This window comes from Taudactylus pleione, unplaced genomic scaffold (genome assembly GCF_031769625.1).
Source record: "Taudactylus pleione unplaced genomic scaffold, aTauple2 ptg000188l, whole genome shotgun sequence".
In the NCBI taxonomy this organism is placed as follows: domain Eukaryota; kingdom Metazoa; phylum Chordata; class Amphibia; order Anura; family Myobatrachidae; genus Taudactylus; species Taudactylus pleione.
Window position 1 is genome coordinate 6,221,113 of NW_028284590.1, and position 25,244 is coordinate 6,246,356.

The 25,244-nt window shown below is 47.2% G+C and overlaps 1 long non-coding RNA gene across 1 annotated transcript in view; it reads right to left on the reverse strand.

The window, feature by feature from the left end:
- Positions 1–1,844: 1,844 nt before the first annotated feature.
- The window catches only part of LOC148519609 (uncharacterized), a 40,211-nt gene continuing 16,811 nt past the window's right edge, over positions 1,845–25,244 (reverse strand). The window contains exon 3 of the long non-coding RNA XR_015878925.1: positions 1,845–2,171. This is a non-coding gene — a long non-coding RNA (uncharacterized LOC148519609). The remainder of the gene's footprint in view (positions 2,172–25,244) is intronic.

Sequence of the window (25,244 nt, forward strand, 5' to 3'; positions counted from 1 at the left end):
CGGGGAGTGGTGATCAGAACGCAGGCGTGCCAAACGGCCAAAACGGGCGTTTTAAGGGTGTGCATAATTAACAAAGCAGCGTCATCGACCACGTCACTTGGTTGTTTCTTAGCCTGAGCTGTTCGCATGATTGCAGTAGGAAAGTCCAACCACAAGCACTGCGAGTTCAGATGCCTTTCGATGTACTCAATTAATCTAATAAATAGCGGAGATGACGTAGGATGCGAGCGGCCAGGGGGCGTCTTTACAAAATAGCGAGCGCATGTTTCGTTCGTTCGCTCAGACATAGAGGCGTCAACAGACCGCAAAGAGCGAGAGCTCAATTTAAATAGCCGGCCCCTTTTTCTGAACGAGCGAGCGCAAATAGCGTCCGGCTCTGAATCAGGCCCATGATCAGCAGATTTGCAGACCGTTTCTAGCAAAATGATGGGCCTTTCAAGATTGGCAGATCTGTGTTTGCTGCAATCGATCTGCAAAACACTGAAAAAGATCTGTAGTGTATGGGCGCAGATTGCTCGATTGGGAAATCCTAAAATCATGCAATAAATCTTCAAATTGTTCAATTGTGGTTTTCAGATTGCTGATGTATGGGGGCCTTTAGAGCAGTCCAAATTTATTGTTATCTAGATCAGGTGATTGAACAAATATATAGGTCTGCTCTATGTGTAGAAAATATATATATTTTTATTGTTATTCTGTTTTTTTATGTTATTATTTTTTACTGGCCATTTTTACCTTTATTAAAATTGTATTAACAAATATGTATTTTCTAAATTGAATCTATTTGTGTGGATAATCCTGTTTATCGCAGCGCTGTCTGTTACATTTTACTATTGCGTATTAAGAGAGGAGGGGACCCGTGGGCACTCCCCGTCTGGGGCCCCCTCCTCTCTCCCCGGCAGCCGGCAATGGACTGATCGCTGTAGTAGACTCTGGGCAGGGCTGCGGAACCCAAAGCAGGACTTCAGAGCGGTAAGTCTTAGTAAAAATGGATGCAGGGTGTGCGGTGTGGACCCCCCTGGACCCAGGGGCCCGTGTGCACTGCACGCCCTGCGCCCATTATAGATACGCCCCTGACTCCCTTAACATGCCTGTGCCACCTCCTCTATTTGCAATCACTTTAGGTCACGTCCCAGTCTCCACCCTGAAACGCCCATGGATCGCAGATGCCATCTCAAGTCATAGTGATGTTGAACGCAAATGCGTACAGCGTACACCACCGCACACTGTGGGTTGCACAAGCGCACTAAGGATTTTCTAGACTTATTGCTCATGCAATGTAGCAAAACTTCGATCAACTGCACAAATATCGGCACTGCGTGCAACTCTGAATCGGAATTTAAGATTTGGATTATTAATCCCCTGTAATTGCCAGATGCATTGGTTTTCCGTGGCAGAATGCTCTGATTTAGAGACTGGCAGAAACATTTGCAGCTTTAAAGCTTTCACTTTTTGTTTTCAACCAATGCTTTTGGCTCCTCTTACAATCCCCTAAGCCTAAAATTAGTTTCTATTTTTTATTTTTTTTGTCTTTTGAGTTACGTGTCTTTTTATACTGCTGGGAGCTAAATTAAGCGAATCGAGGACCAACAGGAAATAATCTAGTAGGTGCTATTGGTAACAATACTCCTAGGAGTGAAAACGAGGGGAGCAAACTACAGTGCAGAATGACATGCCGGCAGTCTTACTCCAGAACATCTATTTACACGTCTGATTTCACACTGAGATGTGACAACGTGAGAATTAATTCTCAGCACTCATCGCGTAACATTACAAGTAAAGAGAAAGAGTCAGTGACTGGGGTTATCCACACACATGTGGAGCCGCTTTATTCATCTGCTATCAAAAAAATAAACCCAACATCTTAAGAATTACACGGCTGGCTCTTCTGCAGTGTTGCTTGTCGGCTAATTGTGGTGCAAAATACAATGATAGGTTCTATTCTTGTAAATCTCCTGAAGCTTACATCGATCAACAGCTATGTTTACTGAGGTCCATGTGGCACTTATTGGGGGGGTGGGTTGCAGGGAGAAGGTTAGCAGGCCCCCCTCCTCTTCCCTTGGTTGTCTGGATGCTCCTGGTGCATGCTAATCACCGCTGTTTCCTTGGTGACGGTGAAGAGACGGGGAATGGCAGTGCTGAGGAAGGGGTAGTGAAGAGTGACGCTGACCCTGCATTGGGAGAGAGGCGAATGAATATCAGTGGGATCTGTTACCCTGAGAGACAGGAATGGGAATACAAAACGGAGAGCTTGGCAGCGCTACCTTTAATCTGGGAGACTGTAACACAGGCACAGCTCTGTACAATGGCTATACAGATATATCAGTATATCTGCCTGTATTTAGAAACACAAAGGGGGAGATGTACTAAGCTCTGGAAAGTGATACATTGGAAAGTGATAAACTAAGCTACTCAGCTCCCAACTGTCATCTTACAGGCTGTGTTTGACAAATGACAGTAAAGGTGCGTACACACTGGGCGATAAAGTGGACGACTGAACGATAACGATATCGTTCAGTCGTCCACCTTATCGTCCATTTTTAAGCCCAAAAAGATGAACGATAACGACGACGCGCGTTCCCGTGGGTCGTTCGTCATCATCGTTCATCGGGCTGACATGCAGGCCAACCTGACGATCTCGTCAGGTTGCTGCATGTCAGGGAATGGGGGAGAGAGCCCGGCGCTGAACGATATCGTTAATGATATCGTTCAGCGGCTGTGCTCAATGTCATAAACGACATTGAGCACAGCCTGCCGGGGACACACTAGACGATATCGCTCAGGGAGCATATCGTCTAGTGTGTATGCACCTTTAGGAGCTGATTGGTTATTAGTTTATCACTTTCCAGAGGTTAGTACATCTGCCCCTATGTCAGTACTATGCAGCTACATCAAAATGTCCATTTGGTATGCAATCGGGAAGCCGGCTGACATTATACCGACAGCCGGCTTCCCGACTGTCATATCTCGGCGAGGGTGAAATGACCGACATCTAAATGTAGACGCCGCTCATTTTACCGACGCCGGGAGACACGCGGGGTTGGTTAGGTTTAGGGCTCCCGGGGGGGACTTAGGGTTAGGCACCCCCCCGTGAGGTTAGGGTTAGGCTAGGGGGAGGGAGGGTTAGGCACCCCCGGGGGGAGGTTAGGGTTAGGCATACCCCCGGGGGACTTAGGTTTAGGCAGCGGGGAAAGTTAGGTTTAGGTACTTAGAGGGGGGATTAGAGTTAGGCACTTGGGGGGAGGTTAGGGTTAGGCACCCCTAAGGGAGGGTTAATGTTAGGGGAGTAGGTTAGGTTAGTACTTACCTGGGGACGATCAGGATTTCCAGCGCTGTCAGGCTCCCGCTGCCGGGATCTCTTCCTCTATCGGCCTGACGCTGCCGGGATTCGAACTGCCAGCCATGCGGCCGGCGATATTACATACCGATTCCGGCCATTTGAAGCTTTCAGGACCTTCGGATCCCATGCTCAGGAAGAAATTCCCTGACACATTGCACAGCATTTGTTTTGAGTTATCCTTTAAAAATAAACTTATCAATTAAACATTAATATAACTTTTGTAAAATTTGCCCTCTTCCCCTGTGAGACTGGGTAATTTATGCACCCTGTGGGGTCAAATCAATCTGACTTTTCACTAACCGAAAAGTAGCACACTTCCACCTAGTGTAACGGAAGTGCCGGCTCTTAGGACCTTGGCGCCTGGCGATCAGCAAAGTTGGAATTTTGTGCAGTTCTGATTCCATAGTTGTTTTTGTATCACCTTTTTGCGGAATTGCTGCGAGCTATTGTGTTCCAGCACATACTTGTAAACAGGAAGGGGGAGGGAAGTACTCACTGTTCATGACCAATTACTTTCAGGACATTTTACCTTTCCCGGTCAGAACCTTCAATGTGTTTCTAGACAACACAGCATATATGGTACCTTCTTAACGCGGCAGCACCCTTCTGCCTGCACATGATCAAATAATAGACGAGTCCATGTTCTTTCACACACGGGTCTAACTAGTTACTGGCTAGCATGTAACACCCAACTGGTCTAACATCTGGTGCTGGTTATTGGTTATGGATTTATTTGTGTATTTTTGTGTGTGTGTGGGGGGGTCTTTATTTATAAAAAAATACTTATTCATTAGAGGAGCATCTCCCATCCACTCAATAGCCTTTTTATTTTAATGGGGTATTCTAACATTATTAACTGGCCGTTTGACATAGAATAGCATGAAGTTCCTATCCCCAGGAGCAGAGTCTTTGTCTAACACATGATAGGATTCCGTATGTACACATGATTACATCATTTAGGGCCATGCTTGTGAAATATCATTGAGGAATGTGAACTGCTCTGAATTCTACCAAACTGTAGAGCTACTCTGCCCCATGGCTGTATATTTCCATATTATGATATTACAGATGTCCCACAACTTTCTTACCTAATCAGGTAGAATCCCTACAGCAGGTCTGGTCAGACACTGAGAGCATTTTTTCAGCAGTGACTGTATGCCTGGCCCCAGGTCTGAGTACCACAGGCCAGTGACTCAATGTGCGAGGGTGCCTTCTTGTAATCCATGGCCCGTACTAACTGATAACGGAGTACACTCCGATGTGGGGGACATTCACTCGCCATTCACCACATTCACTCAAACTCTTAAGCTCCTTTGCTTACATATATTATGCAGGAACAGATCTATACCCTGTAGTTTTGCAGTTAGAATATACAGCCCAAACAATAAAACTGAATAAAATAAAATAAAATATCTCTATTACAGTATTTCCTTGTTTTAAAAAATGCTTAGGGCAGCTCACAATAAGTATGGTTCATAACTCACGCCAAAATAGATATTCCAGCACCACACGCAGTTGGGACATCCCAGGAGACCACAGAACACGCAAAGTGTCTGGTAAGAGCTTACCTCATGGGGCCGTGGGCTGCTCCTCCCAGTCTCACTGGGAGTCACTTCCAGATGTACAGTATGTGGTTGATGGAATCTCAGCACGATTCCCCCAACCAACTAAGCAGACTAAGGAGGGAGATGTTTCAAACCTTATAAAGAGAACAAGTTGATAAGTTGCATCCAGTCAGCTTCATTGATAGCTATCATTTATCTAGTACAACCAATAAAATGACCTTTTGTGATGATCATAAATAAAGTCAAAAGATGCAATGTTTAGGGCAGATGAGACGGTTTAGGGAGCATGCTAATCTAGAAGGAGCAAGACCAGAAAATCTATCAAAAGTATACAGACAGACTAGGGGCCTGATTCAGACCAGCTCGCAAGTACATAGCGCTCGCAAGCGGGTCGATGGCCGTGTGAGAACTTCACTCGCTCGGGGCTCGCAGCAATAATCGCGACCATCGCCAGGCCGCCCGCACAAGCTGTGGGTGGTCACCCACAGCTATGCAAGTGGCCTGGAGACGGATTTTTTAAAAGAAAAAAATCTGCCCTGGTTCAGAGCGAGCGCTCGCAAATAGCGAGCGCCTCTGAATCAGGACCTAGGTCCAGGATCAGGAGGAACATCTCTCTAGGAAGGCTGACCAGAATGATGCGGCAGTGAGAGTAAGCTATACCCATATTATATAGAGTCCTCGATTACAAAACTAGGTGCAAAGGTGTTGAAAGAGCAGTAACTCCAGACCTATTGGAATGCTACCAATTTTTTTTATGTGGTACCCAGAGCCGGCAACAGAAATCATGGGGCCCGGTACATCTATTTTTTTAGGGACCCCCGCCGGCAGGTACAGATCAGTCGTTTGAGAGTCTTCTTTACCTATATGTGGTTTTTCTGCAATGGAGAACCTCTGAAGAATTTGCTCCTCCCTGGGTAGATGGTGACTTCAGTCGGTTTTCATGTTAAAGATCACATGATTAGGAAGATGCCTTTTTGTGTAGGAATATAACCAATGTCATTATCATATACTGAAACAGTGTTCCTTCAATCCCCACAGTCTCTCTCCAGCTGCCACAGTCTCTCTCCAGTCATCACAGTCTCTCTCCAGCCCACACAGTGGCTCTCCAGCCCACATAGTCTATCTCTAGCCTTATGTCTCTGTCCAGCCCCACAGTAGCTCTCCAACCAACACAGTGGCTCTCAAGCCCACATCGTCTCTCCCCAGCCCCCACAGTCTATCTCCAGCCCCCACAGTCTCTCTCCAGCCCCCAGGGTCTCTCTCTAGACCTCACAGTTGCTCTCCAGCCCATACAGTGGCTCCCCAGCCCCTGTTGTCTCTAGCCCCTAGGGGCCCTCCGGCCCGCTGTCACACTCTAGCCCCCACAGTCTCTCCAGCCCCCACAGTCTCTTTACAGCCCCCAGTGTCTCTCTCCAGCCCACACAGTGGCTCTATCCAGCCCCCAGTGTCTCTCTTCAGTCCCCAGTGTTCCTCCAGCCTACACTGTCACCCCCCACATTTACCTTTATTGCACCGGCCATGGTACAGTAAAGTAGGATCTACAGCAGCACCCAGGAAGACTGCATTGGCTGCACCCTTATGATCACTGCAGTTTCACAGGCAACGGTTAGATTTACTTAATCTGTGGGGCTCTGGGGCTCCCTGGAACCTTGGGGCCCAGTACAACTGAGCCCCTAGCCCCCCCTTGTCACCAGGCCTGGTGGTTCCACTAAGTAATCTACTGAAATTCATTAACTTTTGGTACAACTACGAGCAGCCAAACTTTTTAACAGGTTACACTTTAAAAGGACGTATAGTCTACTGTGGTACAGGTGACAACTAGAAGACAACCTTATTTACCAGACATGGCCAATATGAATATGTAGGCTGATTCAGACTTGCAAGTTTGCGCTGCATCTCAGTGCATCTCCACTCACAGCTGGATGGGTGTAAATCAGGTAAGTGTTCGGAGGGTGTGTAGTGGGCGTGTTAATGGAATTGTGGTGGGCTATTCACAGGTGAGTGTATGCAGAGATCCGCCTGAAACAAAAACATTTCACCAAAGTTCCCATTATCAATGTGAAGGAAAAGAGATGCATCTTCCAACGGTCTACAGAGGCTAAACATGACTTTCCTCTTTGAAAAAAGCATTTTCCAGTGGCCCAGTCTTAGCTCAGCCAGACCATGAGCTATCATTCATCTTTGAAAAAAAACATCAGACAAAAAGTGGAGACATATGTTTACTATTCCTAGGAAATTTTGCCAGCAGAGCAAAATTATGGAATTGGATGTAAGCAGCTTTTAAATAATGGCTACAGCTATTGGCAGGTTCTTCAGTCCCTTTTACCATAGACCACAAAAAACTAGAATGCCAAAAGTCTGCTAAGCAACTAAAGTCCCATCAGGTACGGTTGCCATTGGTCTGTATATGGTTTTCATTTCTTGCAATATATCAGCCTGGTGCACAATATAGCAAAGCAGATGCAATCTCACAACAGGTTTAGACTTCTGAGACCAGACTTCATCTTCCAGAGACCATTCTATTTACAAAAACTATCCTTACCACCCAGGGCTATGGTCCATTTCACACAACTGTCAGGGCAACTACCAGGAGAGGCCACTTATGTACTGATTACCCTGAAGTTATTGTACAATCAGACTGGTGTCTCCTATTTAAATGTAAACTGTGTTTTCCTGCTAAAATCTTGTAAAAAGAGGTCATGAAGCTTTTCTTTTTATTTCATAATGATGTAACTGTGGGGGACACAGGTGTCTGTAGGACTTTGCAGTTAATTAACCAATATGATTGGTGGTCAACAATCCAACACAGAGCCGTAACTAGACTTTTTGGTGCCCTGTGCCCCCTCCCCCCAATTTTTAAAATAGGTACATAAGATGCCCACCAGAAAAAGGGGAATGACCTCATGGGGAAGGGCCAGGGAAGAGATAGGAGAGGCCAGGAGATGCTGGGGATAAAAAAAAAAAAGAGAAAGCTACAAGTGAGAATGATAATAAACAGAAAATTGACAGACCAGACAGCGCCCCCTGCCCTGTGGTGCCCTGTACCATGGCACAAGTCGCACCACCCTAGTTACGGCCCTGATCCAACAAACAGTGTAGCAGGACTGTATGTCTCAACCTATGCTCAATTTAAAAGGCTACATACTGGACACACAGGATTCCTACTGTCCATCCATAACCTCCTTTAGTCTAGACTCTAGAGGGAGCGCAACAGATGGATTGGGTACGGGATGCCAGCGCTCAGGATTCCAACGGGCAGAATCCTGACGCCGGCATTCCAACAGGGTTAAGATACCGACACCTGCCGGTTAGTATCCTAACCCTACCCCTAAACGTAACCCTCCCCCCTGCAGTCTAAACCTAACCTTCCCTCCCGAAGCCTAAACCTAACTCCCCCCCCACACACAGCCTAAACATCCCCCTAGTGCCTAACCCTCCTCCCAGACCCCAATACTTACCGTCAGGATGGCGGCAGAGCTCCGTCGTGCGCATGCGTGAGACCCGGCTAGCAACGGGGAAGCCGTCGCTCCGGGTCTCGCACCAAAGGGGGCGTGCTGTCGATGTTGATTGACAGTACGCCCCCTTTGGTGGGCATGCCGGGGGCGTGGCTGCCAGACGGAGGCGTTCTGATAGAGCCAAAATCACTCCAGGGCTTGCGGCAGCGAGACCCTACAGCAGGGTCTCCGTCGCAAGCCCGATGGTCGCGATGGTCTTGACCATCGCGACCATCATCATGGACGCTCGCTAAAGCTGTGGGTGGTCACACACAGCTATGCGAGCGTCCAAGAGGCTGCTCCATTTTCATGTAGGAGGGCCCTGATTCAGAGCGAGCGCTCTGGTCAGAGCGTCCGGCTCTGAATCAGGCCCAAAGATCAAAGACACAGCAAAACTAACAAATATTTATATACAAAATTGTAAGAAAAAAAAAACTTGTAACATTGTTGGTGCTCGGAAGAAAAACAAAAGTTTTAAAACTATGAACAAATTGACATTATATGCCTAATTGAATATAAGGATATCACCCCCCACAATCTAATCTTTTTTTAATGTGATTAAATTGCAAGAAAGGAGGCGGATGAGGGGAATCTTTTAATTTCCATCTCTTTCATCTTACAGCGCTGGAGGAACAGAATCATTATTCTAAACAGGACACATCTCATGGGGTCACACAAGCCCCAAAGACACAATTAGAGGATGAAACCCAAAATGAACGCAGTACATGAAACTTCAAAAAAACAAACTTAGAAACTTGTAAAAAGTTTAGAGTGCAGTGCGAGTTCTGTAAGTCTATGGAATACATTAATAAGGGCCCATAGCTACCACTTACTTCTCCAAACCAGTCCTCAACTTTTATTATCTGCAGTTCATAGGTTAAAGTAATAACAATTTGAATTCTAATAAAAAAAAAAAATACAAAGGAAAGGCATCCCAAACTGATCAAATCAGTCAAAATGAATAATAAAGAGAAAATATAACAACACAGAAAATAATGAAACCGTGACAATACATAGGGCTCCATTTATCCACGAAGCATAACCACTTTAGCACTCTCTAAAAGGGGTTATGACTTCCATTCTAAATTTAAAAAACAGCGGTAATCTAAGATTCTATCTTTAGGTCTTTAGATGGTGAGAGCAATGCGGTCCCAGCAAAGGGGACCTGGCACTGCCTTTCCAGACCATTTCACAAGACCCCCGGTCGCTGTTATACCTCTTTTCCACCAAAAACCCGGGTCCGACCTGAGTTTTCAGACATGGTTCCGACCCAGGTCAGACACAGGCCCTGATTCAGAGCCGGTCGCTCTGACAGAGCGCTCGCTCTGAATCAAGGCCGGTCTTTTTATTTTTAGAACGGCCTCCTGGCCGCTCGCATAGCTGTGGGTCACCACCCACAGCTATAGCGAGCGGCCGGGAAGATGGTCGCGATGGTCAAGACCATCTGGTTTGCGACGAGACCCTTGTGGTAGGGTCTCGTTCCCGCAAGCCCCAGAGAGATTTCGGCTCTAACAGAGCCGAAATCTCTCCCACTGACAACACTCTTGATGTCAGTGGGGCCACCCCAAACGGAGGCGTTCACATGGGAACGCTTTGGTGCGAGACCCATAACGACGGCTTGACCGTCGTTATTCGGGTCTCGCGCATGCGCACGACACAGCCTCCTCTGTCGTGCGCATGCGCACTTGGGCAACATCGACCCGGTTGTGAATGCACAGCACTTGCGACCGGGCCTGAATCAGGCCCACAGTTTACACAGCACCATCGATCTGGGTTATTCTTAGGCCAGCCCCATTCACACTGAACCTGGGTCTGCCCTACTAGACTTGTGAGGTCATAAAAAGTGGGAGGTGACTGCTCCACAGCCACCAATCAGCTAATTATAGGCATGACCCGGGTGAGATAACCCGGGTTGCGCCGTTTACACTGTACCATTACCCAGGTCCAACCCTGGTAGCTACCTGGGTTGGATTGCAGGGTCACTTGACCCGGGTTATTTTTCAGGGACCCTTTTACACTGAGTTGCGACCTGGGTAGACCCAGCAAAAACCCACGTTTTTGCTCTGGTGTAAAAGGGGTATTAGACTCCCAGCAGCTCAGCGGAGGACCTCGCAGAGAAGAAGGACTTCGCTGTATTTCGCTGGACCTCGTCGGAGGGGTAAGTATTGGTATATACCAGTGGATGTCTTGTTTGTAACACAGAGATACTAAATTAAAAATTCCACTGGTGTTTACCTTTGTTGATAAATGGGGGACCATGGTGTATAGTACATAGGGCCTGATTCAGACCCGGACGCTAAGCCGTGAATGCACGCTACGGCCGATAGTCGCCTGTCTGCGCATGCCTTGCAGTGCCCGTGCGTGAGCCAGTCACTGCGATGGGGAATCGTGTGCTCTTAGCACACAGAGTGAGTGCTAATTCAAGTGACAGATAGTGCCGTTTGAGAGTGGTGTCACGGGATGCTCTCTGAAAACGGTGGTGTGGATGTGTGAACGCAGGCATGTTTGTGTGTTCTAACGGCGTTTCATGGGCGTGCATAATAGGAATCATTGTACACGTCACCTGGTTGTATTTCAGCCTGCAGTGATCGCAGTGCTTGCGGCAGGGTAGGGTCTCAAGGGCTACGAGCAGCTCTGATAGCTCGCGATGTTAATGATATTACTGATGATAATACATTACTTCCTGGAGATGACGTGTGCTGCGAAGGGAAAGGGGGCGTCTTTAGATCGGCGTGCATTCGCTCTGCCGTTGCTCTCTAAGACATAAGGTGCATACACACTAGACGATATGCTCTCTGAGCGATATCGTCTAGTGTGTCCCCGGCAGGCTGTGCTCAATGTCGTTCATGACATTGAGCACAGCCGCTGAACGATATCATTAACGATATCGTTCAGCGCCGGGCTCTCTCCCCCATTCCCTGACATGCAGCAACCTGACGAGATCGTCAGGTTGGCCTGCATGTCAGCCCGATGAACGATGATGACGAACGACCCGCGGGAACGCGCGTCGTCGTCATCGTTCATCTTTTTGGGCTTAAAAATGGACGATAAAGTGGACGACTGAACGATAACGATATCGTTATCGTTCAGTCGTCCACTTTATCGCCCAGTGTGTACGCACCTATAGAGGGCGTCCTTAAGCCTTGCCGGGCTATCGCGGAATTTGCATACCCTGCCCCTGATGGCTGCAAAAGTGCGCTGCTTTTTATCTAGGTCTGAATCGCCCCCATAGTCTAACCAGTATTTATAGGACTTTGACACTTTAAATAATCCCTTTACTAAATCCGCTCCCTTCCAACTAATAGACCTGTGGTGGGAAACCTGATGTACTTAGCAGGGTCCTGAAACTCGCCTATAGCCGCGAGTCTCTGCAGTTTACCTGTGGGGCTGCTTTGCTTTCTCTGTAGTGGAATAGATATTTAGGCCCTAAGTGACTTTAATTTACTTTAATTGAATGCCTCATAGCTATGGAGTGAGACAAAGCTGATTGACAAATGTCCCAGCTATATGTACGTGTCAGGAGACTGCTAAATAGAGCAAACGTTGGGAGCATCGCCGTTTCCCCAATGTACAATACTATTATTTGAAAAGAGGAAAGGGATATTTTTTATACTCTTTTGATTTGCATGACCACATAATTCCCACTGGACTGTGTTCAGAAAGAAAAATGTATTTTAATAAGTAGTGGAAAGGAACTTGGAGGAATTTTATCTAGTTTATCTGGTTTTTCCTTTTTTCTCTCTCTATTTGTGTTTTTTTATTAACTTTATTTTACACATTTATTAAATTGAGGAATGAGCTTGTAAACCCCTTACCATTATACCGGGATCACAAGGAAGGTTGCCAGCCCAGGGATCCCATGCCATGATGAAAGTAATGTCACTAGGGGGTCTAAGCAGTGATAAGAAACAGAGTGAAAAGTGATAAGAAAGTGATAAGCTGCCAGCCAATCAGCTCCCAACTGTCATCTCACAGGCTGTGCTTGAAAAATGACAGTTGGGAGCTGATTGGCTGGCACCTTATCACTTTCTTATCACTTTTCACTCTGTCTCCTATCACTGCTTAGTAAATAGACCCCTAGAGGTTATATGTGAACTGTCTGCAAAACAGCACGTGCAGATATTTCCTGTTCCTGGCACCGTTACCCTTATCTGCACTCATTTATGTTATGGCCATGTACAGTATAGACGTATGAGAGGAACCATGTTCTGCTCCGTGTGAGAGACATGGTCAGATTAAGCACGTATACACAGAATGCAGTGTATCCATAATAGGGGTATATTTACTAAAGTGCGGATTTATAGAAGTGGAGATTTTGCTCATAGCAACCAATCATATTGTACTTATCATTTATCTAGCACCTTCTAGAAGATAATAGCTTGAATCTGATTGGTTGCTATGGGCAACATCACTTCTTAATAGAACTCCTGAGTGTTTCAAAGCATGCTAGAACTTCAGCACTACTTTGTGCATAACCTGGTTTCTTAGCATAGGCCTAAAAAATGGGCATATATACCTGATTCTTCACTACAATGCCAATACAAAATGTTGGTTTGTGGGATGAGAAGTGGTGGTGAATTTAGGGGGGACTATTATGTGCGCTCTATAAAATAACAGAATAATGATGATAATAATAATAACTTAAGATATATAAAAGCTGTACATGTGAGAGTGTCATCTTCCATTTTTGGCATGAATCCTGTGAAATGTTGCATTTATTCTTGACATGTCCTAAAATACAGCTACTGTAGGCCCTGTGACTGTCCATATTTAGAGGCTGCTTTGTTTTTGCAAAAGTGTGCAGAGTCTTTGTAACTGCAAAATGGTCAGATTTTACATAAGCGCAGTGTTAATGTCATACTTGCCGACATTCAGCTCCCTCCTTCCGGGAGGGAGCTGAATGCCTGCATTCTGTGGGGAGCGTGGCCGGACTGTGATGCCGTTTTGGGGACGGGGCTGGGGGCGTGTCCGCCCGATCGCGTCATCGTGGCCCCGCCCCCTCTTCACAATGCCGGGAAAAAGGCATTGTAAAGCAGGGGGCGGAGCCTTGATGACGCGATTCAGCGCGAATCGCGTCATCGGGCCCCCCGGCAGCGGGGGTTGTTACTAGTAGTCTGGGGGGGTTGGCGGCACCCGGGAGGCTTGCCTGCCTTTCCGGGGGGTCGGGAGCGGCACCTGATATTCGGGAGGCTCCCGACCAAATCGGGAGGGTAGGCAAGCCTGGTTAATGTTAAACGCTCGTGATCACCACCTTAAATTGGATGCTCACTCTAGAAACTTTTATTGACTACACATACATGGAAATAAGCATACCTCCCCACATTTGACTACAAGCAGTCGGGACATCTGCGGACAGTGGGACAGTCCCATAAAAACGGCACTGTCCCGCTAAATTCGGGACAGTTGGGAGGTATGAATAAGCACTCATAAACCGAGGGTAAACCCAGGGTGGGTAAATCATTTTTGTAAAGACTATTTTTAAGTTGGAATTATCCTTTAAATTTCCTAAACCCTTCCCATGAAATAATATAGACATTAGCATTTCTATGGAGCAAGGAACCTAACGACTAGGCTGTTTGGTATAAACCCCAATTTATTTATTTATTACCAGCTATTTATATAGCGCACACATATTGTACAGCGCTTTACAGGGAATATGTGGCCATACACATCACTCAGTCCCTGCCCTAGTGGAGCTTACACTCTATGGGGCTAATTCAGCAGTGCATGCAAGTTCACTGCTGACCGCAGATTCCCAATTACCGAGTATCTGCGCATGTGCAGAACCAATGGCATTTCTAGAGAGGAGGGGGCCTGTGTGCAGTCTCTGACATGGGCCCCTTCCTCTCCACCCGGCGACCGGCAACGCACTGAGCTGTGCACGGCCAGCGCCGGAGTTATAGACTCTGGGCACTACAGTGTCTTTAGTGTATGCACAGGTAACCGGGAAAATGGCCACCGCTGCCTTTTTCCAACCGTTTTACACTGCCGGACGCCCGCCCCGATGTGAGACTCTGGAGAGTTAAGTATTATTATAGGTGCAGGGTGTGCGGTGTGGGGCCCCCCTGGACCCAGGGGCCTGTGTTCCCCGCACCCATTATAGATACGCCCCTGCACAGGACCCATTCTGTGAGTGTGCAGAATGGGTCCTTGTAACACGCACGCTAGCTCTTGAATGCCTCTGCCTGAGGCATTTAAGGGGCAGTGCGGGGGCGGCCATCGTTCCTGAAAACGTGGCATGTTCGCCCAGTTTTCCGGGAGTGGCCAGCTCAAAGATTGCGTGGATGTAGGCACACGGCCATCTCTTCCATTGGGCTTGTTGGACAGTTGCCCAAGGGCCCGAAGCTTGTAGGGGCCCGCCAACCCACACCCCTGCAGCTGCGGCCAGTTGGTAAATTTGTGATATTTTTATAAGCCGGCCGCCGGTGCACTGTATTCTGATCTAACCTCCCCCACCCCATCCCCCCTGGTGACGAGTACTCACCTCAGTCCCAGTTTCACTTCATCCACCGGCTTCAGACTAGTCAGACAAAGGGCCTGATTCAGACCCGCTCGCAAGCGCTGAGCGATCGAAAGCGGGTCGATGTTGCCCAAGTGCGCATGCGCGAGACCCGAATAATGACGGTCAAGCCGTCGTTATGGGTCTCGCACCAAAGGGGGCGTGCTGTCGATGGTGATTGACAGCACGCCCCCTTTGGTGGGCGTGCTGGGGGCGTGGCTGCCCAGACGGAGGCGTTCCTATGGGAACGCCTACCGTCTGGGGCCGGCCCCACTGACATCACTAGTGACGTCAGTGGGAGTGCTTTTGGCTCTGATAGAGCCAAAAGCACTCCAGGACCTACCGCAAGGGTCTCGTCGCAAGCCCGATGGTTGCGATGGTCTTGACCATCGCGACCATCATTTTGGCCACTCGCTATAGCCTATGCAAGCGGCCAGGAGGCTGCTCCAAACAGTAAGAGGGACGGCCCTGATTCAGAGCGAGCGCTCTGTCAGAGAGTCCGGCTCTGAATCAGGGCCTGAGTCTCTCTGCATGTGTGGGAGGTCTGATGGGCATGCAGGAGGGTTTAATTTTATTGACCAATTGCATTTTTTTCCCATGAATGGGTGGGTAGGGACCCCAGTGCATTGCTTTGCCCAGGGCCCACGCTACTGTTAAAACAACCCTGCTTACGCAGTCTGCTGGGCTCGCAAGCCAGCCAGCCTAAGTAAGCTGAGGCTTACTCAGCTGTCTGGCCGCCCGAGGCCGTCTACAACCGCAACCATCGACCACCGCCGCAGTGCTGGGATCGCAAAATGCAGCAGGGGGTGTCCTACATACAGGTAGGTTTATTGGCTCCCAACAAAATTAACCCTAGTGTGTATGTGGTAGGGAATATAGGACCTGATTCAGCAAGGATCGCAATTGCAAAGCTGCATGCAGGCTATAGATATTATGTATGCACGCAGGGGCGCCGAGAGGGAGGGGAGCGGGTACAGATTACCAGGGCCCGGGCTTCCTGAGGGGCCCGGCGGAGGCCCGGGTCCGGCGCCGCTCCCCCTCCCACACAGCAGCCCAGCACACAGCGTGTGCTGAGCTGCAGTGGAGACTGCTCGTGGCTGCTGAGTAGCAGCCACAGCAGTCTCCTATGCCTGTGGGGGGGGGCGATCACACTGATCGCACCCCCCCTGGCTTTGAGCAGGGCTGAGGGGGCCCAGAGCGCCCCCTCACCAGCGCGCAGCGCCGCTTTGCAGTGCTGAAAATATATTTTTTTTTTCGGGAAGGGGGCGTAGCCACGCCTCCCGCAATTAGGCCACGCCCCCTATTACCCAGGCCCGCCGCGGCTCTCAGCGGGCCTGTATGCACGCAGGCTATAGATAGGATGTATGCACGCAGGCTATAGATATGATGTATGCATACAGGCAGCTCAGCAATGCGATCCTTGCAATCATGCAAATGCAGCAGGAGGTGTCATACAGGGGGATGTCATACAGGGTTAATTTTTTTTGGGAGCCAATAAACGTACAAGTATATTTTTGGAGTGTGGGAGGAAACCCACACAAGCACAGTGAAAATATACAAACTCCACACAGTTAGGCCTGTTACTAATGGGTATTGAACCCACGACCTCGGTGCTGAGGCATTAATGTTAATCATTACACGACCTGTGCTGCCCCAATGTGTTACATTATCGGACACAAGTCTGGTGTACGTATGTCACTCTCTTCTGCCAGCAAATAATAAGGCAGAGTTATAAATACAATACATATGCCCAATAACTGACATCTAGAATACAAGACACTGCAGGCAGCCTGCTATATATTTATGGAGTGGGATCAGTGCTTATCTACAGCATTTAGTCCAAGGAAGCAAAGTGAAAAGTCTTCTGTGGGTAATGACCAGTTGCAGCCCTTACCATATGCCGGGGGGCGGGGGTCTGCGGCTGCTTGCATTGCGTGCAGTCTGGCCAGAGGTCCAGACTCTTGCAGCTCCTGCACACAAACACCGGCTTCTAAGGACAGCATTGGCTGCAGCCCCTAGAAGATAGATAGGGCTGACGGAAAGTCAGGAGGGTGACTTCCCATTGGATCTCTCTCTCTATTAATCGTGGGCCGGACTGGCAGTCCCAGGGGGAAGAAAACACCTCCCTCTGGGACTGACTGGTGTTTGATTATCAGTTAGCTCTTCCAATGGGAAGTCACTGCCACTGCCTGTGAAATCACCCAGTGCACAGACTCCCTGGTTAACGTCACTGGGGGTGGTGCAGCCCATAGGCAAAATCCACCAATAGTAGTGCCCATACGATACGCGGGCCTGAGTGAGTAGAAAGTGAATGTTAACGGCAACCTCAGGGCTGCTTGTGGTTTGATCGTGTGTTTGGGCTCTTCACCTGGGGAAACCGATTGCGTGGCTCAACTCGTAGTTAATCTTCCCCGTAGACTGAGAGTTAGATAGTGGATGGAGCAGGGTTCCCCAACAGAACTGAGAAGTTATGTGAAGCTGCTTATGCAGAAATAATGGCATAGTGTTATTGCACTTCTATATGAAACAGATACATCAAGAGAAAATGGAAACATTAATCTGATTGGTTGTTATGGGCAACAATACCATTTCTAAACAGTTACCTGTAGATGATTTTCCACACATGTTCCACACTGTGGGCCTGATTCAGAGACGGACGCTCTGACCAGAGCGCTCACTCTGAATCAGGTCCCTCCTACATGAAAATGGAGCGGCCTTATGGACGCTCGCATAGCTGTGGGTTACCACCCACAGCTTATGCGAGCGTCCATGATGATGGTCGCGATGGTCAAGACCATCGCGACCATCGGGCTTGCGATGGAGACCCTGCGGTAGGGTCTTGCTGCCGCAAGCCCTGGAGTGATTTTGGCTCTATCAGAGCCAAAATCACTCCCACTGACATCACTAGTGGTCAGTGGGGCCGGCTTCAGACGGTAGGCGTTCCCATGGGAATGCCTCCGTCTGGCAGCCACGCCCCTGGCACGCCCACCTAAGGGGGTGTGCTGTTACTCAACGACAGCACGCCCCCTTTGGTGCGAGACCCGGAGCGACGGAGAGCCCGTCGCTAGCCGGGTCTCGCGCATTCGCACGACGGAGCTCCCTCCGTCGTGCGCATGCGCAGTGGGGCAACATCGACCCGCTTGCGAGTGTCCTGCACTCGCGAGCGGGTCTGAATGACCCCCAGTGTCTTGAGTGACCAGGTCCGGTTTCCGTTTTAGAAAGGAAGTGATAATTTTTCTCCACTGGTATTCTGGTGTCTTTGGTCTGTCACTTTTAAATAAACATTGTACAAGGGCCCTCATTCAGAGCCACTCGCAAACAGCAGTACGCTCGTTGCGTTCCGATGTTGAATAACCGCGCATGTGTCGGTGTAACACTGCGCATGTGCGTACGGCAGATTGCGAGTTTTTTGGGTCTCGTTCGTCAAATACCGTACAGGAAGTGACATGTCAAATGTGATTGACAGAACAGGGCGTTTTTGGGTGTTGACGGGGGTGGAGATGGAAAAACGCAGGCGTGGCGAGGCGTTTTTGGGGCGTACATACATTAGCAAATGCGAGCGTAAAATGTGTTCGGACCGACTCATACGTCACTGGATGATCCTCTTTCCCTTCAAAATGCTCGCACAGCTTAGGGTCTGGATTACTCGACCACATTGGCGATGGCCTTCTCCTCCGTCCCGGGACTCCACGATGTTGTTGCGATTAATTGCGGGAGGGCTGAAAAGCAATTAGTGTTGGATTGAAAACCGGCTTGGTATGTGTTTTGAAATCAGTTTTTTGGGATAGCACAAAACCGTACGCAGGTGGAACTCAGAGCTGCTAATGTCAGGATGACACAATCAATTTGCGTACATTTGTGGGGGTTTATTTTGCCCTCAATTTGGTGGTTAGGGCCTATTGTAACAATAATGTCATCATGTTTTAATTTTCGCACCATTTTATTTTTACCTCTTGAATTTGCCTCGTTATATGATTTTTTAAACGTTCCTTAAAGAGCCCATTTCTTTTTTTTTAATTTTTCTTGTTTTTTGCCAGTTTTTGCCTTTTGGTCCAGGATTAAATGTAACCCATTTGTACAATAATTTCACAATCCAATGTCAGATTTTTTGTTTCAATTTATTGCTCAAACAAAAAAATAAAAAATTAAAATATTGGGGACATCTTTTTTTGCCAAAGATATGTCCCAAAATCAAACAAATTGGCCCAACATAACTGTTGACATAAACATACATCCAAAATTTAAAAACATTTCACAAGAAAGGAGAGGGAAGTTTTGACCAGAAAGGAATATGAGCCAAGCACAGAAGGATTGTGGGAAAAGTCACCATTGCTGTCACCGTTTTTTCACCCGTTTGGATGGGGGAGGGAGGGCGCCAGACTGGGTCCGGGATGTCATCGGGCTGGCCTGTCCAGAGGCAGATGTTGTGGCCTCTGGACTAGGCACAGGGCTAGGCACATTTGGAGGATTGGCTGATGTTGTGCCAGAGGTGGAGGATCCTGATGTTCCGGCAGGAAGGGAGGTCGGCTCCACCATGTGCTGGCGAACAAGCTGCTCCAGGGCATTGGCGATGCGGATGTTGGCCCTGGTATTTTCCGCCAGGGCCTGACCAATGGTCACGTTGGCCGCAGCATTTTGCTCCAGGGCCTCAGCCACCCGTACCAGACTGGCGTCCATCCTCTGCAGAATCTCCGTATGGAAATCCGATTTGAAATTGAGTTCTGTGAGGAGGGACACTGCCTGCGAGGGGGATTGCCCTGGACTGGCTTCTGCAGGGTCCTCAGCCGGATGTACTGGTTCCTCCCCTGCCGAGCCAGCAGAAATTCGGCGGCCAAGGCTCCCCTCTGGAGCAGACTCATCCGCCTGTGTCTCTGTTAGGAAAAAAGAGAAAAGCCTCACATTAGAATCTACATATTGGCACAATAACATTTCAGAGTTGATGACATCAAAAGATTTACCTGGGACAACATGAGGAGCCGCAAAGTCTGGCATGTCCGTATCCATGTTGGACACACCAAACACCTCCACAGGCTGCACACACCCCTGTGCCAGCTCTTCTAAATCCGTCAACTCCAATGACACAGGGGTGGGACCCCCACCTGTCCCCCTTGCATGCCTAGCCCTGTCCGCGAGTTTTTGCTTTAGGCGATATTTGAAGTCGCCCCATCTGTGGGAAAAAATGGAAGCCATTATCCTTTTGTTTAAAATGGTGTTTGTTTTTAGGGGGGGCAAGTGTTTACTTACCGCCGTTTGACATCCCGGGCTAGACGGACATAATCACCCACCCTATTGACAGCAACGGCTACCTCTTCCCACATTCTCCCCTTCTGGCTTAGACTCATATTCCTGTCTGCCTGTGGCAGGATGTCCACACACTTCTGTATCAAAACCTCCATCTCCTTTCTTGTGAAATGTGGCTGCCTTTTTTTTTTGGCAGCTTTGGCCGGAATACTGGGCCCAGCAGCCTCTTCCATGTCATCCTCCTCACCTATTTGTGTAAATATTCAGATTTCACAAAATCACAACTTGCCCAATCTTATGTTTCAAATTAATCATTGATACAAAATGCATGAAAGACTTACCGCCTGACTCTTGGGCATTGTTTCCCTGGTCTGTCGCCATGTCTGAGGTCCAAACAAGAAATACACCAGAATTTTAATGTGTTTTCGTGACGTATTTATGCATGCGTCCTTATTTTGCGGCCGCATCATTGATTGTGCATTCCTATGATCCCTCCTTAATTTGTGCGGGAAACGAAACACTATTTATGGCTTGGTGTGTCTCGAGTCGAGGTGGCGTTTTTGGATTGTTGGAGGTTACCTTGGCTGGAGTGTATTGTTTGCGTATAAAGGAGTTGGCGGTTGGAGATTATTTTGTTTGGTAGATTTGCGTTTTTATTTTCCGTTCTCTTTTTTGCTTTTTATTTTTTGGACCTCGTTTCTTGATTTGGTAAGTTTTGTGAAGTCTAACTTTTGATCAATTGTTGTTTCATTGTGTTTCTTCGTTTTTTTAAATTTTGGATCCCTATTTTCATCTATTTTAGCTTTTGATTAATTTCGGACCCAAAGACCTTTTGATTTGGACTCTTATATATTTGCTCTTGGTAAGTCCATTTTTTATCTTGTATTTGCGAACTAATTAGCGCATTTTTACTACTTACTATTGTGACTTGTATTTGCGAACTAATTAGCGCATTTTTACTACTTACTATTGTGACTTGTATTTGCGAACTAATTAGCGCATTTTTACTACTTACTATTGTGACTTGTATTTGCGAACTAATTAGCGCTTTTTAAAATGCTTATTAATCATTTTTATATTTTTGAGGTTGCCCTTTCGCTTTTTGTGCAAACATTTCAACCCATTTTGATGTACTGTGTGCAATGTCGTTTTGCACTTTTGCCAAATGTGTGTTTCGCATATTTTAAGTTTGGTCTAGCACAAAATTTAGAAACAAAAATGCACAGAGTGAAATTTGTAAAATAATTTTTGTGATTAATTTCAGTTTGGACGTATCATGACAATACCCCGGCATGTAAGCAGCAATGGATGGTATCATCAAGCTAAGTTGTTTTGAATTTTCTTTTGGGGTGGGTCCAAAGCCTTACATTCCAATCTTGCCATTTCAGGTTGATCTAGGGCGGATTGTTCTGGCCATGCTCCCGGAAGCCGACCAACCTCAATCTCGTCCCAGGCGTAGGCATCGTAGGCGTGCAAGGCCCCAGATATTTCGAACACGTGTCACCCTTTTTGGAATGCCCGATGATGAGGTTTTAAGACGCTACCGTCTTCCTCCCAAAATCATCATAGACACTCTCTCATTAATAGAGAGTGATCTTGAGCGGCAAATTGACAGTCCTACAGCAATATCACCACTTACGCAATTTATGGCGGTGTTACATTTCTGTGCCTCAGGATCGTTTCAAACAACGGTGGGAATAGTGGCGGGCATCTCACAATCCTCCTTTTCCCGGATCCTGAGGGCAGTGATGGAGGCACTTTTCAAGCACCTCCATCATTTTATTCAAATGCCTTTGGATATGGGTGCCCTTAGTGTGGCCAAGGCCAATTTTTACCAAATAGCTGGCTTCCCACACATCATAGGGGTTGTGGATGGTACTCACATACCACTTCAGCCTCCAGCACGGCTGGAGGTCATATTTCGAAACAGGAAACACTATCACTCCCTGAATGTAATGGTGGTATGTGATGCTTCCCTCCAGATCCTGTCCCTGAATGCAAAATTACCAGGAAGTGCACATGACTCCTTCGTCATCCGGCAATCAGGGATATGGCACAAATTAAACAACCTACAAGCTGGTGATGCGTGGCTTCTGGGTAAATGGAGACCTTTAGTACATAACAATGTTAAGCTTGATACACAGTGATCCTGATGTTGTCTATTCTTTTTCACAGGAGACAGTGGATACCCTTGCATGCCCTGGCTGCTCACTCCTTACTTGGCTCCCACACCAGGTCCACAAAGTGAGTTTAATACCGCACTTACAGCCACCAGGCAAGTGGTGGAGCGCTGTATTGGCCTTTTAAAAGGCTGATTCAGATGCCTCCACCGCTCTGGTGGCGAGCTCATGTATTTGCCGGATATGGTTTCGAAAATTGTGGTCCTGTGTGGGATATTTCACAACATCGCCATAAGGAGTGGTGTTCCAATGCAGCCAGAGGATGCCTTACCTGAGGATGGCCCCCCCGAGGTTGGTCGGAGGTCAGTATGTGGGGGGGCCATACGCGATGATGTGGTGGCCCGATATTTTAGGTAATTATTGATCAAACAACAGTGTGTATACCCAATGTGTTCCGTTTTTTTAACGTTCATCTTTTTTTATATTAATTCTTGCACCATCTTCTGTTTGTTTGCATAATCTTTGGCACTCCCACGATGACTAATTCCTGCTACCCTTCCAAAACCTTTCTGTGGAAACTTCGGGAATATATTCTGACACCAATATTGCAACGCCATATTTTTGAAATCATGTGGACATGGACCTTCGTCAACCAGTTCTTGATTTGTTGTGTGTTTGTTTAGTTTTTTTGGTATGTGGAGTTTTTCTGATTATCACTGTGTGTTTTGTTTGTGAGTGACCACTTTGGATTTTGATTTCTGTTGTGAATAAATATTTGGAGAGTGTAATTTGTTTCCTTTTTGGGCACGTTAGAAGCAAGTGTAAACAAACTCCCAAATGTTAATTTTACCTAAGGGGTAACCCAGTAATGAAGCAAGTGGAGCTAAAATGTAATATGTTTTCGGGGTACTAACCAACACAACAAGGAATCGTGTACAATCAGTTGCCTTCGTAAGATTGTCCTGAGCAGTTTGGCCACCAAATAGGAACCTGAAAAATGGTGTAAACTATCATGTTGACCACCACAAAAAAGGAAAATGACATTGGTACTGTGAGGTGTTTCTTGTGCCTGTTTGCATTCGAAATACAACACACAATCTGTAGTGAGTTTCTGGGGCAAACCTTGCTTTAAGAGTCTACTTATGTCAGTGTAAAGAATCTTGGATTTACTCCAAACGCATGAGACAGAGCTTGATTTTAAACAGATTTATTAAGAAACAATTTGTAAAAAAAAAAAAAAAAAAACTAATTCCTAAGGAGGACCAACAGATGCTCAAGGCCCTGCATTAGCCCGGTGACCTGCTCCCGCATACGGCCCACACAATTCAGAATCTCTTCCCGACGCCTCTGTTCCTCTGTGGGTGACAAAAGTTTGGGGATTAATAAATCGATAATGAAGCAACATTGTAAAAAAACAAAAAACAAGCAAACACAAACTTACAAGCTTGTGGGCCAAAAAAAAATTACACGGATAAAACCCAGAACCCCAAAATGTCGTATGCCAAAAATACAAGGGCCCTAAAAAAAGGCACACAGGTGTGATATGTGTATGGTGACATCAGCAGGAACAGGTACAGACAACCCCCAAAAATACCCTAAGGCGAAAAAAAGTTAAAAAAAATGGGGACGACACATGATTACATACAAACAGTTTGTGGTGTCCAAAATAAACTTTAAAAACATACCGTTCTCCAAAACGAGAGAGCCAGAAGCCACTCCCTGGACCACCTCGGAGGTGGCTAAATTCCCCAACCCGAGGGGCAGGGTGTTTTCTTGATCCTGGGAGGGGGTATTTGGAGGAGGGACGGATGGAGGAGAGGGGGAATTGGGCTGGAGGGGAAGTAGTACAGAAATATCGGCCACAGGGTCTGGGGAGGAGGGGGGAATAGAGGAATTGGGGGTTGGAGAGAGGGGCCGGGACCGGCGTCTTGTGTGGCGATGCCGCCGTAGTGTTTGCTGTGCCCCTAAAAAATGACCAAAAAATTGTTGTTAGTTTCAACAGGAAACCAAAAAAATAAAAAATAGGACAGACATGAAAACATGCACATGCAGATATGACTACAATGACTCAATAGGACAGACATGAAAACATGCACATGCAGATATGACTACAATGACTCAATAGGACAGACATGAAAACATGCACATGCAGATATGACTACAATGACTCAATAGGACAGACATGAAAACATGCACATGCAGATATGACTACAATGACTCAATAGGACAGACATGAAAACATGCACATGCAGATATGACTACAATGACTCAATAGGACAGACATGAAAACATGCACATGCAGATATGACTACAATGACTCAATAGGACTGACATGAAAACATGCACATGCAGATATGACTACAATGACTCAATAGGACAGACATGAAAACATGCACACGCAGTTAGGGCCCACAAGAAAAACTTGAAAACCACAGTCCAGAACACTTACTTTCCGCAATCTGCATGCGAAAGCATGCCAGCAAGCGGGGCGTCCGCCGGTGCAGGTCCGACCACCTGCGCTCCAGCTGGCCAATATGTCGGCGTGAGCCGAAGGAGCGCAGGCGTCGACGTACCTCCGCATATGCGGAACGCTTGCGCCTATTGGAGATGGGTGGAGGCTGACTGGTGATCCTCCTGTCCATCACCTCCGTCAGCACCAGCAGTTCGCGCCTGGTGAATGCGGCGGATCTCATGATGGCAATGGTGTTTTTTTGACAAAATATTTTTAATAAAGCACCCAAAAAAAATTTGATTGGCTAATGTATTTGTGAAATTAACAGGACCAATTCTATTGGTTAGTGTATGAGTCATGTGTTCGACAGGGCCAGAAATCTCTTGAGAGTTATGATAGGCTTGATGCAGTGACATGCGTAAGCTAATTTAAATAAAGAAATGAACCACAGAAAAATTGTGGGGAGACAAACAAATAGAACAATTGTTTAATTGGGGCTAACATGTCTTTGGAACAATAAAAGCGAAGGTTTC